Source organism: Callospermophilus lateralis, chromosome 15, assembly GCF_048772815.1.
Source record: "Callospermophilus lateralis isolate mCalLat2 chromosome 15, mCalLat2.hap1, whole genome shotgun sequence".
NCBI classification, from domain to species: Eukaryota; Metazoa; Chordata; class Mammalia; order Rodentia; family Sciuridae; genus Callospermophilus; species Callospermophilus lateralis.
In genome coordinates this window covers 57,630,695-57,645,840 of record NC_135319.1, presented here as the reverse complement: position 1 = coordinate 57,645,840, position 15,146 = coordinate 57,630,695, and the positions used below count along the sequence as shown (strand labels likewise).

Here is a 15,146-nt window from a genome sequence, read left to right as displayed (position 1 = left end):
GAGAGAGGATGGATGCTCCTGGCCTAGGCACTAAGGCAGCAGGGAGAAGGCAGGAGCAGGCAGGCAGGGGAGAGGGCATGTGCTGTCCCATCTACTTTTTTATTTCATCAGTTATACATTTTGGGAGGCAGCAAGCAGGGAAGCTTGTGTTCTATTCAGTTGTGAGTAGATGAAATGGGGGGTGGGGCCCCTTCCTCAAAACACAGGGTTCAGCTGATCAGTGAGCCTCAGAGCCCTCTCATAGCACAGCAGGGCTTCTTTCATTTCCCCTTTTAATTCATGGCTGAGCCCCTGGAGGCTGACACTCTCCATAGCACTCACATTCTGGTTCCCATGACTTTTAGCCAGTTTTTCTAAGGCACTTATGAGTTTTTTTCTGGCAAAGGACATTTCTTCTATCTTTAGACCTTTTAAATAGTGGGTGATTGCTTTGTCTTCAGATCTCATGTGAAATTGTTGGAAACGGCCATAGCGGTAATGAATGTCTTGCTGAATGCAGTCAGCAATGTTGTCCATGCATAATGCTTTCTGAAAAATTTCCTCTGCCTCTTCATACTTACATATTTCTGCATACATTTCAGCCATGAAAACGTAAGCCATCTCGAATCTTGGCTTTAATCTTACAGTCTCTTGAAATTCTTTTATAGCCAATTGAACCCATCTGTGCACATTTTCTCTTTCCTGCCCTATAGGGTTCACATTTGTTGCATCCTTTACTTGACACATTTTTGCCCTGTAGCAAAGCCCTAACTGGTGATGCAGGGAGGCAGAGTCGGGTCTTTCCTCCAAGGCTTTCTTAAGGAGCTCAATAGCTTTATCCACACAGCGTTTTTTTCGGTAAAATTTGCTTGCATATTGAAAGACATAGGACTGGGAGGATGCGCTGTTCAGAGCTTCCTCAATGTAGCCTTCTCCCTCTTTTACCTGTCCTACCTCCTGAAGCTTCAGGGCAAGGAGAACCTTAACATATGCATCTTCTGGGTTTAGCCTGACAGCTGTCCTCAGGGGCTCTAGAGAAATTACGTTTTCATCATCGTAATCCAGACGGCAGGAGGAGATGGCGAACCCCAGGCTGAATTCAGGGTTTTCAGGCTCCACTCTCAGAGCCCTTTCAAAGCAGGCCTTGGCCCGCTCATAATTCTTTCTCCCACACTTCAGCAAGGCCCATCCTTCCTCACACTCCATCTCAGGAGACTCCAGCCTGTAGCGGGAGGGACTTGCGAACTTCTTGCAAGTGTCCTCCACCTTGTCCAGGTAAGTCTGGGCTTCTGCCAATCTGCCCATGTGGTGATACACCCAGGCACAGTTGCCCCAGGTCACCAGGCTCCTCACGTCCACCTGGTCTGTGTGCTCCCTCTGGACCAAGTCTTCAGCTTCTCTCAAGCTCTGCAGGGCCTCCTCATCCTGGCCTTTCAGGTGCTTCACATAGGCCAGGAGGTTGTGAATCCCCCCTATATTATATCTGGTGCCTAGGAACCTAATCTGTTCCTTGATCCTCCTTTCCAAATCCGGTACTTCATTGTCTTCAATTTCTAGCCCCCACGTGAAGTGACATCTCAACTGCCACAGGTTCTCCTGGATCCCATGATCATGTGCATTCTCACTGTGAAACAAAAGTGGATTTTGTCTTTAGGTGAGGAACAGCCATAAGGAAAACACCAGTGAAACACCTACTACAACATTAGTGCAAACTGAAAGTTTCACCTGTATTCAGATTTTTAAAAATAATTTTAAAAATATGTTTTAATTAGTTATACATGACAGTAGAATGCACTTTGTTGCATCATATATAATGGAATATAATTTGCCATTCTTCTGGTTGTCCATAGTATAGAATCCTCCCAGTCTTATAGTTAATGTGTGTACTTAGGATAATAATGTCTGATTCATTCTACTATCATTCCTACCCACACACCCCTCCCCTCCATTCACTCTCTTCTACCTAATCTAAAGTAACTCTATTTTTCCATAGTGCCCCCATTGTGAATTAGCATTCATTTATCAGGGAAAATATTGAGCTTTTGGTTTTTTGATGTTGCCTGATTTCACTTAGCATAATATTCTCCAGCTCCATTTCTTTACTGGTAAATGCCATAATTTTATTTTATAAAGTTGAGTAATAGTATATTATATATTATGTATGTGTGTGTATGTATATATATAATGTGATGTAATAGACACTTCTTAGAAGAGGATATACAATAGGCCATTTATTGGTTCTTGATTTTACTGCTTGTTCTTTAGGAATCTCATTAAGGGAGTCAGATCCTAAGCTGACATGGTGAAGATTTGGGCCTATTTTTTCTTCTATTGGGTGCACGGTTTCTGATCTAATTCCTAGGTCCTTGATCCCCTTTGAGTTGAGCTTTGTGCATGGTGAGAAATATTTCTTTAATTTCATTTGGCTGCATGTGGATTTCCAGTTTTCCCAGGAACATTTACATTCAACTTCTCTAGTGTTTAGAGAAATGCAAATCAAAACTACTCTAAGATTTTGTCTCACTCACATCAGAAAGGCAATTAACAAGAATACAAGCAAAAATAAGTGTTAGCAAGGATGTGGGGAAAAGAAGTACACTCATACACTGCTGGTGGCAGAGCAAATTGGTGCAACTACTGTGGAAAGCAGTTTGGATACTCCATAGAAAATTGGAATGCAACCACCATTTGATCCAGCTCTCCCACTACTCAGTCTATATCCAAAGGACTTAAAATCAGCATACTACAGTGACACAGCTATATCATTGTTCATAGAAGCTCAATTCACAATAGCTAAACTGTGGAACCAACCTAGATACCCTTCAACAGATGAATGGATAAAGAAACTGTGGTATATATACACAATCGAATATTACTCAGAATTAAAAGAGAATAAAATTATGGCATTTGCAGGTAAATGGAAGGAGCTGGAGAATATCATACTAAGGAAAGTAATCTAATCTCAAAAACCCAGAGGCTGAATGTACTGTCTGATAAGTGGATACTGATCCATAATGGGGGGGAGGTGGAGAATGGAGGCACATTGATTGCACAAAGTGGAGAGAGGGAAGGGGAGGGGACATGGGTGCAGGAACGATGGTGGAATGAGATGAACATCATTACCCTCGGTACATGTATGACTGCACATGTGGTATGACTCTACATTGTCTACAACCAGAGAAATGAAGAGGTGTGCTCCATTTGTGTAGAATGAATCAAAATGCATTGTTGTATCATGTATAACTAATTTGAACAAATTAAAGCATAATCAATAGATGGGATGGGATTCAAACTAAAATGCTTCTTCTCAGCAAAAAAAAAAAAATGATAACATGAAGAGAGTGTGAACAGAAAGGGAGAAAATCTTTACCACATGCACCTCTGATAGAGCGTTAATCTCCAGGATATATCAATAATTCAAACACTCTAACACCAAAAAAACCCAAATAACCCAATCAATAAATGGACTAAGGAACTGAACAGACACTTCACAGAAGAAGAAGTATAATTGATCAACAAATATATGAAAAGATGTTTAACATCCTTAGTAATTAGAGAAATGCAAATCAAAACTTCTCTAAGATTCCATTTCACCCCAGTCAGAATGGCAATCTTCAAGAATACAAGCAAATAGTGCTGGGGTTGTAGCTTAGCAGTAGAGCACTGGTCTAGCATGCGTGAGGGCCTAGGTTTGATCCTCAGCATCACATAAAAAACAAATAAACAAAACAAAATAAAGGTGTTGTATATAACTAAAAATAAAAATAAATAGTTTTTAAAAAATAATACAAGCAAATATAATGTTGGTGAGGATGTGGGGAAAAGGCACACTCATACATTGCTGGAGGGACTGAAAATTGCTGCAACCTTTATGGAAAGCAATGTGGAGATTCCTCAGAAAATGTGGCATGGAATCACCATTTGACCCAGCTATCCCCTCCTGGGTCCACACCCAAAGGACTTAAAATCAGCATATAACAATGATGCAACCACACCAATGTATTTAGATCTTTAAGCTATGGATGTAGTGATTGTAGTTTGCTTGGCTTCATAGCATTGTTCTGGCACATCCTAAGCAAGTCACTACTACATTCTTTAGACTCACATTTGTAAAGTTATGATAACAATGGCTTTTAGGGACATTAATAAGCCTACTTATGCAGAGAACATTCCATATCACATGCTGTGTAAAAGGTTTTTATTTAACTATTAGTAAAAAATAAGAAAGACTGATTAGAAATGCATAGCTTTAGTGAACATTATCGACTTCGGGACTATAAAGTGTGTGAATACAACCAATGAAGACCATTAAACTGAGAATAATATGTGACAAAGGCTTTTGTTTTCCCCCTGAGAAATGAACACAAGGCCTCATACATTCTAGGCAATAGTTCTACCACTAAACTACATCCCTAGCCATTTGTATTTTATTTTGATAGAAGGTCTTACTAAAATTCACAGACTGGGTTCCTCTTGGCATAGCCTCCTGATAGCTTGGAATTACAGAAAAGAAATCTGGAGCATGGCTTTTTTTCCCTTAACTTTTTATTGGAAATAAATATAGCATGAAAGGTAGTTATGAGGAGATCCAGTGCATCTTATACCCAATTTCTCCAGTAATTATAACTTTTACAACTCTAGTACAGTATCAACACAAGCTAATTGCTTTGGTTACCACAACATGTGTACAGCTCTACCATTCTTTCACAAAATAAACCTCTGAAAGCACCACACTGATGCAGATGAAGATCCACTAAATCATCACCTCTTGTACCCCTTAGAGTCCTACCAATGGATGCCTCTGCTACATTCCTCAGAAACTCATAGCCCTGGGTAACTAAAACTTTGCTCTTCATGGCTGTTAATTTGTAATGTAAAAAATGTCAGGTAGGTGGAGAATGTTATACAACAGGGTGGTTCAACACATAAAACTCATAAATGTAAATGTTCATTAGCAGAGTCACAGAAAAAAGAGTCCATTTGCAGAAAACCCATCAACAACATTTCCCTCCCTGTCAGGATAACAGAAGGAAATGTCCTAACCCAATAAAGGTTGTATATGAAAAGTCCACAATATCAACCTCAATGAAGAAACAATGAAAGCTTTTTCTCCAGCATCTGGACCAAGGTAAAGATTCTGGCTTTCACCTTTGCAATTAACATAAATTATATGTACAAGAGTCTCAAGAGGCCACACAAGAACTGTTACAACTACAAGACAAATGAAGCACAGGAGTAGAATGCAAAATCAGTACGCAAAACTCAGTTGTGTTTCTAAACACAATGATCAATTCAAAAGAGATAAAGAAAACAATCCTATTTACAATAGCATGGAGAAGAATGAAGTGCTTAAGAATAAACTCAATCAAGGAGGAAAGGAGACTACACTGAGCACTGCAAGCAATTTTTGAGACAGAAGACACATGGAAAAGTGAAAGACATTCCAAATTCATAGGCCAGATGCTTAATATTGCTAAGTTGTCAGTACTGCCCAAAGTGAGCTACAGATTCAGTGCAATCCCTACCAATGTTCCACTGAAAGTTTCTTTCAGCAGTAGAAAATTTCATCCTAAAATTCATATGGTGTCTCAGTATATTATTAGTCAGGGTTCTCTGGAACAGAATGTTCTTTGGAACAGTTCTGTTCTCAGGAACAGAATCAACAGGAAGTATGATTATAAAAAGGGGATTATTAGGTTGGCTTATGCAACCAGAAGCTGAATAGTCCACAATGGCCATCTGCAGGCTGGAGAGCTGGGAAAACCAGTAGCTGTACAGTCCAAGAGGCTGAAGCCTCAGAACAAGAGGGATCAATGGTGCTACTCTAGTCTGAGCATTAAGCCTTCTGGAGAATTACTGTCAGAGTCTGCTTCAGAAAAGTAAAGAAGAGAGAGTCTGATATCCCCAGATATGGTAGCAGCAATCAAGAAGACTTTCAGGAAGAATCCAGCTTGCATCTGCTGCTGTTTCTTTGTTCTTCCAACTTTTATTCCATTTAAGCCATCCTCCTATTGGAGGTTCTCCTTTTGGGTAGGCTATCCCACATGCCAATCATTCCTAGACTCACTATCATTGACACACCCATAATCCTCAGCATCTCTTATCACAATCAAGTTGGCAATGCAGATTAACCATTACACAAAGGCACTGAGATAGACAAAATAATCTTGAGAACAAAGAACAAAGCTAGACCTCTCACACTTTCAGATCTCAGAGGTGACTACAAGCTATAGAAATCCAAACATTATGGTGTGGCATAATGACCATATGAAAGACATAAGAAACACAAAGACCAAGAAACGAGAGACCCTGGAAATAAACTCTTGTCTGTAGAGTTACATTAGTCAGCCCTGGCTGCCATAATAACAAAGCATGTGGTGGTAGAACTCTTCTCAGGGTTCTGGACACTAGAATTGCAAGTAAAAGTGTGTGCCTATGGTTCCTAGCAAGGGCTCTTTATAGAAGACCACTGACTTGGAGATGGCCACTTGAATTATTTATTTTTTAAATATTTTTTAGTTGTAGGTAGACACAATACCTTTATTTTATTTACTTATATGGTGTTGAAAATTGAACCCTCATATATGCTAGGCAAGCGCTCTACCACTGAGCCAAAACCCCAGCCCAGTGGCCACTTTCTTTGTACTTCACTTGGCCATCCCTCCCTGGCCCATGGATGCAGACAACTTAAATATCTCTTTATCTCCTTATAATGACATTGACCCTAGAGAAGTAAGGCCTCATCCTATGTTTCCCCTTAATCTTTGTACCTCCTTCTAGACCCTATCTCAAGAGACTGTCACATTAAAGGTAATATTTAGAGATTTGAACTTGTGATTCGGATTCAGTTAAGAACATTGATGAAGCAACTTTGACAAGCATGTCAAGTCCACTCACTGGGATAAAGGGCAGTCTTTACAACTAACGTTGTGGAAAAACTAGAACATCAGTTGTTCAACAGTGTGTTGGACATCTACCTTATTTAGTATACCAAATGACTCAAAATGAATTAAAAACCTAAATGTGAGACTAAAACAATAAAACTTGCAGAGGAAAATATAAGGGAAAAGCTTCTTGACATTGCATTTGGCAATGCTTTCTTGGCTGTGACAACCAAACCACAGGAAACAACAGAAAAAGGGATGAGTTGGACTTGACTAAAATGAAGAAATTTGTGCATCAAAGGCCACCATCAACAGACTGATAAAAGAGTTCCCAGAATGATAGAAAATATTTGCAACCACTATCTGAAATGAGTGTATCTTTAGCATATGTTGATGCTCAAAACAATTGGAAATATGTTTGAAACCAACACTTGTGCATGGATGTTTATTGTAGCACTATCTATAGCCAAAGGTGACAACTGCACAAATGTTCATGAATTAATAAATGGATAAGTATACGTCATATATACCCATACAACTGGATATTATTCAGCCATGGAAAGCAACAAAGGCTGATACATGTTACAATAGGGAAGAGCCTTTAAATCATGATGGTCCCCAAGTGTAGGTGTGTGTGCCTATAATCCAGCTTATCAAGAGGCTGAGGCAGGGGGACTGCAAGTCTGAGGCTACCCTGGGCAACAGAGTAAGAGCCCTTATCACAATACAGTGTGAAAAAGGGCTAGGAATGTAGCTCTATGGTAGAGTGCTTGCCTCACCTGAGAGAGGTCCTGGGTTCAATGCTCAGTGCTGCCCACTCCAAAAAAGCAAATTTATGGCAGATGAAGGAACACAGGACAAAAGGACATTGTAGTGTTCAACTTTTTTTTCTTCTTCTTCTTTGGTTTTGAGATTTCTCCTGAGTGTGATTGTAAACTCTTGTCCTGCTCTGAGGTAACTTCACGGTATTTGTTCCTGGGTATCTGCAGTGTGCCTTCAGTGGCTACTTCTTCATCCTGGTGTATAGCCCAATACCTGTGTGTCTGACCTATGACCAGGTGTCCCCTGTCCCCTCACAGCAAACTTCTTTATACTGGAAAACCATCCAGTGGCTTCTGTTGGACCTTCTCTACCTTCTTCACAACAAAGTAACCACTCTCTACTGCAGACATGTCCTTCAGGAGAGACACAGAGGCAGCCACTCCAAGACGCAGGGGAAATAACAGAAGCAAGTTCTCACTAACAGATCCCAGAGAAAAGACAGCAAGACTCCTTGCAGGGAGAACAGGAATTGGGGAGATTCAGGGACACTGAAGCTCAACCAGTGGGTGGGGAGAAAAAGAGAAAGAAGATCGCCTCTGTGGGATGATCCTTTGCTGGGGTCTACAACATCACTTAGATGAGAAATGTGCAGAGAATATTAATTGGTCAGCTTTGAGCAAGTTGGTTCTAGTTCTAAGGGGTCATGGTGTCACTGAGATATGGTCCTGTGGCATATCTGCCCAGTCTGGGAAGGGCTTAGGGGTCAGTTGGGTAAATCTCCTTAGGCGTGAATTATTGTCTGGTCCCAAAGGAGATCCCACAAAATTGGTTACCAGGAGGAGTTTGCAGAAGGTAGATGTCTGGATCAGTCACCCTGAGGAGTTGGGAGGTGGTAAAGAACTGGGAGCTGTGTCAAGGGAGACTTAGGTCTGTTTCCACATGAGAAAGGCCAACTCGTCTTCAAAATGGAGGCTGAGGCAACATAAAATTGAAGGAATTCCACTCCTGTCACATATTGTACGTGTCCATTCATGTGACAGAACCAAATAGGCAAATGCAGAAAATTTGCTGGGGCCTGGAGCAAGGGCCGAGTAGGAAGTGACAATGTATACGAGGTGTCTTCTCACAGTTATTTGACATCCTTAAACTATATCATGGTGTGCTCCCACAACATGGTGAAGATGCTAAACACCAATAAATTGTAGTGCTTAAAAATTTTAAATGGCAAATGATGTCGCATTTTACACATATTTCTTTCCTGGTACATATTGAAATTAAAATTTTAGAACTGATTAGGATGTCATCTGAAATGATGTCAGGAACCTGCATCGTAACTCTTTTGGAGCAATAGGCTTAACAGTTTAATGGACTGTCATTTTCGTATCTTAGCTCCACCCCTAACGGACTGGGTGACCTTAGCTTATCTAAATCTGACATCACCCGCCTTTGCAACATTAGGATAAATGATTTTCTCATTGTTTTCTTTTAAGATTTAAATGTAATAATTTACAAAACAGTTTTAGAAAACAGTCTGGCATTGAATAATTATTGAGGATGAGATAACTACTATATATCCTTTGGTATTATTACTATTTCTCATTTTAGATATTAGTTACAAGTGTATATTTGACACAGGGTTGACTTGTGGTTTTGTAGTTTCTGGAAATTCTGCCTCTCTCAAATTTTGCCCAGTGGAACTCTTAGGGGACATTTGCAAGTCAATATTAACTAGAGGACTTTTATCTTCTGATCTCAGTAGTTGCTTGATTTAAGATTCAGTTGGGACCAGAGAGAAACTCCCATTGAGCCCTTCTCGTAAGGAAGATGTGGATGTTCCTAAGCTCAGAAGTCCAGCCAAGACCCATGGACAGGTGGATGCCAAGAACCTGCAGGTAATGGGCAGCCCCAGGAAATGTGATCTGATCAACTTCAATCTAATCACAGATTCATCAGAGTTGGCTCCTCAGAAGGTGAGTTGAGGAGTCTCCAGAAGAAGGCCATGAGCTTCTCCCACCCCATCCGCACAGTATCTCCCCAGACATTTGGGAGGCTCCACTGAAGCTCATATTGCTGTGTGGGTCCTAATTTTCCACCAAAATGAGGAATGAAGAGAAAGAGATGTCTCTAATCAGAGATCCAACAAACTGATCTCCTTTCCCTAGATGGAAAATAGTGTGATGAAAAAAATCTCGCAATCTGGAATGATTTTCTCCTTTCCTGCAAACTCTCTCCCTTTTTCCTGTCCTTCTTTATGAAGCATGAAGATAGCTTCATAAGGCCAACAGAAATGAAAATGCCTACACTAATACAACAGCTTAAGTTCTGGTATGAATGCACTAGCAGGTTACACACTCACATGTACAGATCAGTCTATGAACAGATACTCAAATAGAAAATTTAGGATGCCTGAAAATCAACCTGTTGAGATAATATTGATTAACATTGCTTCTAAACATTAAGACATAATGGCGAAAAAGCAGAGAAATGAGGGTGCAGTCATGGGATAAATGGAGGAATACGATTAGGCAAAGGGGAGGGAGAGATGGGGAAAGGGAATAGGGGCAGGAAAGATGTTGGAATGCAATAGAAGTCATTACCCTAGGTACATGTATGATTGCATATAAGGTATGATGCTACATCATGTACAACGAGAGATGAAAAGTTATGCTGCAATTGTCTACAAAGCAAAATTCATTCTGCTGTCATATATACCTAATTAAAATAAATAGATTAATTAATTTAAGAATAAATAAACAAATAGCAGAGAAATTCTCACCTCATGGTTGCTGTGAATGAGGTTGCAGTTCTGAAGTATCTTCAGTCAGGTTGGTTTCTCAGAGATCTGGTTGCTGGTCTGTAGGTCTTCTTATAGTGAAACCTCAGGGCTTTATAAGCAACAGATGATATAATTTGAAGGTGTGTCCTTGCAAGTTGGAACTGGAATCTGAAATTCAAAAGTGCACCTCAACTTGGCATGTTCCTGGTCAAAGAAACTGAAACTTAAGCAGAGATAGAAATTCCTTCTTTGTTTCCTTCTGAGAACTGGTTGAGAGAAGGCTGATGACAGCAGTTGTTCTGAGGTGTGAATTCCTGTCTCCCAGGCTGGGGGACACTCTGGGTGCAAGAACTTGGGAGTTCAGAGTCCCCTGAGTCAGGAGGACCTATGGAAATGGCTGTGTGAACTTGGAGAAGTCATGCCTCCCCCCTGCTCCTGTTTGTCCATCTGGAACCAGGGATTGTCCAGCCATGGCGTAAAATTCTATAATTCTCTGAATGGGAGTCTTATTCCAAGGATGCTGCCTTTCTCTGAGAGGTTGTTTTACTAAGTAGTCTATCTTTTGCTTACCTTCTGGAGAGTCCTAAATGATTTATTAACCTCTTGTTTATTCATAGGAAGAGAGAAGCCCTATGTGCCAGCATTCTGAGCCTCCAAACAGAGCACATTGGGGCTGAATGACACTCTGTTTCTCAGTGATGAGGCTCTCTATTCTAGCCCCTTAAGGTGATCTGATTCCCCAGAAATGGTTCTCACAGCCATGCATACGAGAACATTCTTCAGAGCTGTGTGAAGTCCCCTTGGTGTCATGAAAACTGTCCTTGCTCTGCCTTTACCTGCCCGTGCAATCTTCTGAATTCATAGGCAGAACCCAAGAAGAATACCCCTGTGCTGCATGTAAGATTATGGGTACAGCTTTGGTTCTTTTTACTGATGTTCTGCTGAGGTCTGCTTTTCCTAACTTTCTCTGGAAATTTCTCCCTTTTCCTGGCAGGTGTGGTGATGTCCTGGCTCTCCAGTAGCTTACAGAGAGCAAACTCACCCCAGGCTCAGTTCATTTCATCATGGCAACGCCCTTTATTGGGAGGAGGTGTCAGACTTCCTTCTCTGGAAAGCTGAATCTGAATGTGCTGGGCCTGTCATGTATAATTTCGGTACCACCGTCAACCATGTTTTCCCTGTGGCCTGAACATAAAAACAATATTGTTCTCAAACAGAGAAGAACATCAGGCAATTGAACTGGGATAAAGGGAATATGAGATAAAAGATGGAAATTCCTGAAGGTGTTTTTTTCTTTTTTGGCTTTTCCCTCATAGTTGTGTGGTCAAGAGTCATGGTGCAAGTACAAATGCAGCATTTTATGCTTCTCAGGTGAGTGTTGATTTGTCAAAAGCACATTACCAGTGACTATACTGCTGGACCATACGTCCTTCTTAGGTGCAGAAACCCAGTGACTGGCCAGCATTGGGAAATACATTTGCCTCACACCCTACCAAGGAACAAGAGCCCTTTGTGGACTCTCACGGAGGTTGGTGTCTGGTATCTGGACTGCTTAGAGAAGAAGAGGATTGAGGGAGGCAGTTCTGCTTTTACTTACTTTCTCGGTGCAGGGGTATCTGGTATAGCATATAAAGAGGCTCCCTAACGTAGTAAAAAGCTTTCTGGTTCTTATATGTGTGTCAGTTCGACAGAAATAAATGATCAACTTGGTTTAGGAGTGAGTGTGTTAGGGGTGAGAAAGTGTGTTATGGCTAAGATGTGATGTGTCCCTCAAAAGCTCATGGGAGAGGCAATGCAAGAAAGTTTAGAGGTGAAATGTCTAGTTAGGAGAGCCTTAACTTAATGGGTGCGTGAATTCACTTGAATGGATTAACTGGGTGATAATGTAGGCAGGTAGGGTGAGGCTGGATGAAGTGGGTCGGTGGAGGTGTGCTTTTGGGGTATATATTTTGTCTCTGGTGAGCCAAGTTTAGTGTATCTCTGTTTCCTGATTGTCACATCCTGAGCTGTTGTTTTCCTCCTCATGCCCTTCTGCTCTCACATTCCACCACACCTCTGGCACAGAACAATGGAGTTGGCCATTTATGGTTTGAGACCTCTGGAACTGCAAGCCCCCCACCACGCAAAAAACAATTTTATTTTCCTTTTTTAAATTAGTTCTTGTCAGGTCTTTCAAAAAAAGCAAAAAAAGCTACCCTAAAACAAAACTGACAAAGATTGGCCCCTTGACATGCTGAGATGCTCAGATGGGGCCTCAGAATCCTAGTACCTCATACCTTGTTTCTCACCTCTCAAATGCAGGGGAGAAGATTTTATTCAATCTGCTTTAAAATCAGAACCAAAAAGTGACTACGTTTGCTTTCCACAGCATCCTGAAATCTCACTTTCTGTGGCAGAGGAGATGATAAGGCGTATATGCAAACTCAGATGGATTTTCTCACAAGATAATATCTGGCCCCGAGGCTCATTCAAATTCTGCAGAGAATGTTTCACAAGTGGATTTCTGTTCTTCATCCATTTATTCTCTTTAATCATTACTTACTGTGTCTCTAAGATTGCCTACGTCCTCTTCCCGCTTCTCTTCTTCCCTGTTAGCAGGTTACTTAAGCCTCAATATCACATCTGCTTTTGAGACTTGTTCTTTTGTCATGGCCTCAGGTTTGAGCACACTAATAGTTGTGCATCTCCCCACCCCACCCCCATAATCTCTCTTTGTTAAGCAGATTATCATCACTTTTTCAAAATATCTGAGAAGAACAATGGAAAGAAGGAAAGATTTATTTTTGGCTCATGATTCCAGAGGTTTCAATTCATGCTCAGCTGGCTCCATTGCTTTAGGCTTGAGATGAAGCAGATCATCATGGCAGAAGGGTGTGATGGAGGAAAGCCGTTCACCTCATGGCAACAGGGAAGCAGAGAGTGAGGAAGGGTTCAGGGACATGATATAGCCCCCAAGGACTCATGCCCAAGGACCCACCCCTTCCCAATAGGTTGTACCTCCTATAGGTTCTACCAACTCCCAATAGTCACATGGCCTTGAATCCCTCAATGGAGTAATCCATTGATGAGGTAAGAACCCTCATGATCTGCCATTCCCCCAAATCCCTACCCCTCTACATTGCTACATTGGGAACCAAACCTTCAACTCATTTGTCTTTGAGGTATACTTCCTGTCCAATCATAACATTTCACCCTAGTTCATGTCCATCTCATAATGAAAAATACTATTAGTCCATCCCAAAGTGTCCCTATAGTTTTAATGGTTCCTGCATTGTCCAAAAGTCCAGGTCCAAAGACTCTTCTCAGACTCAAGGCAATTCTTATCTGTAAGTCTCTGTCAAAATAATAAAGTGTGTTTCACATTTCCGTTATCAAATGGTGAGATATGCACAAAGTAAACATTTCCATTTCAAAAAAGAGAAATGCTGACAAGGGAAGAAATGATGAGGCCAACGCAAGACTGAAACCCAGCTGGGCAATCATGATATCCTGTTGGTCCGTGTCAGACAACTTGGCCACGAGACAGTAAAATGTGAATTCCAAAGAGCTGGGGCAGTCCTACCTATGTGGACTTGCAGGTCGCAGCACACAGGGCCTCTCTGTTGGGCTGGCTGTCTTTGCTGCCTACAGCTTTCCTGGGCAGATGTTCCATTTTCCTGGCATCTTAAAGTCCCTGGGGTCTCCACTGCAGTTTTGGCTTCATTCTCACAGCTTCATATGTCATCCACTAAGGGGCTGCCCTCATGGATTCCAACCTTGTCACACACTGCCTGGAACCCCAGGCTTTCTTTTGAAATGTGAGTGGAAGCTTCCATGACCCCATAACTCTTACATTCTGCATTCCTGCCAAGCTAGCACCATCTGGATAATGCCAAGGTTTGCCACCAGTGGGGGTAGTAGCCCAGGCACCTGGGATCATGACTGTGTGATCTCTGAGTGCCTGGATGGCTGAATATGGGGAAAAGCCTCCCAAGGAGACAGTTCCCTAGATGGCCCTCTGCACATAGGGCATCACATTTAGTCTCTTTTCAACTAAAGTTTTTTGAAACAGTTTATACTTTTACACCTTTGAGCTGTGATGGGTGGGACCCAACTAATGCTTAATATGCCCTCAAAGCATCTCATTGTCCTAGTGTATAGTCCTTTGCTTTTCTTTAGTAGGGGTAATCTTCTTTAGTATCAACTTCCTTGGGCCCAATTGTACATTTGCTTTTCTGGCCAAACTGAAAGTTGTTCAAAGCTTTCTGCTCAGCTTCTTTTTTTTTTTTTTTTTTTACAGGAAATGGGACTCATAACCATCAGCAACACACATGCCCCTGCCTGAATGCTGTATTCCCTGGAAATATTCTCCATCTAATTAATTAGTTTATCACCTTTAATGCAATACAGCATTCAGGCAGGGGCATGTAGGTTGCTGTGATAGGTGAGGCCCAACTAATTCTTAATATTCTCTCAAGGTATCTCACAGAAATCTCAGTGCATGGACAAAATGTAGACAAGTTCTTTGACATAATGTAACACACATGCCCTCTAGTTCATTTACCAATAGTGTCCTCATTCCCATGTGGAAACTCATCAGCACTGTCTGTACTTTGTGAATTTTGATCAGCATTCTGGTCTTCTGACCTCATACCAGAATTGTCCATTAAGCTCTGCATCTAACGTTCTAGGAGGTTTCTGGCCTGTATCACTAAAACTTCCAAACTCTTCTTGGAAACCAGTTCCAAAGGCTCTGAACCACATGG

General features: G+C 41.3%; 1 pseudogene; it reads right to left on the bottom strand.

The window, feature by feature from the left end:
* Positions 1-15,144, bottom strand: LOC143381061 (protein IFIT1 homolog B pseudogene; annotated as a pseudogene).
* Between the last annotated feature and the right edge of the window lie 2 nt (positions 15,145-15,146).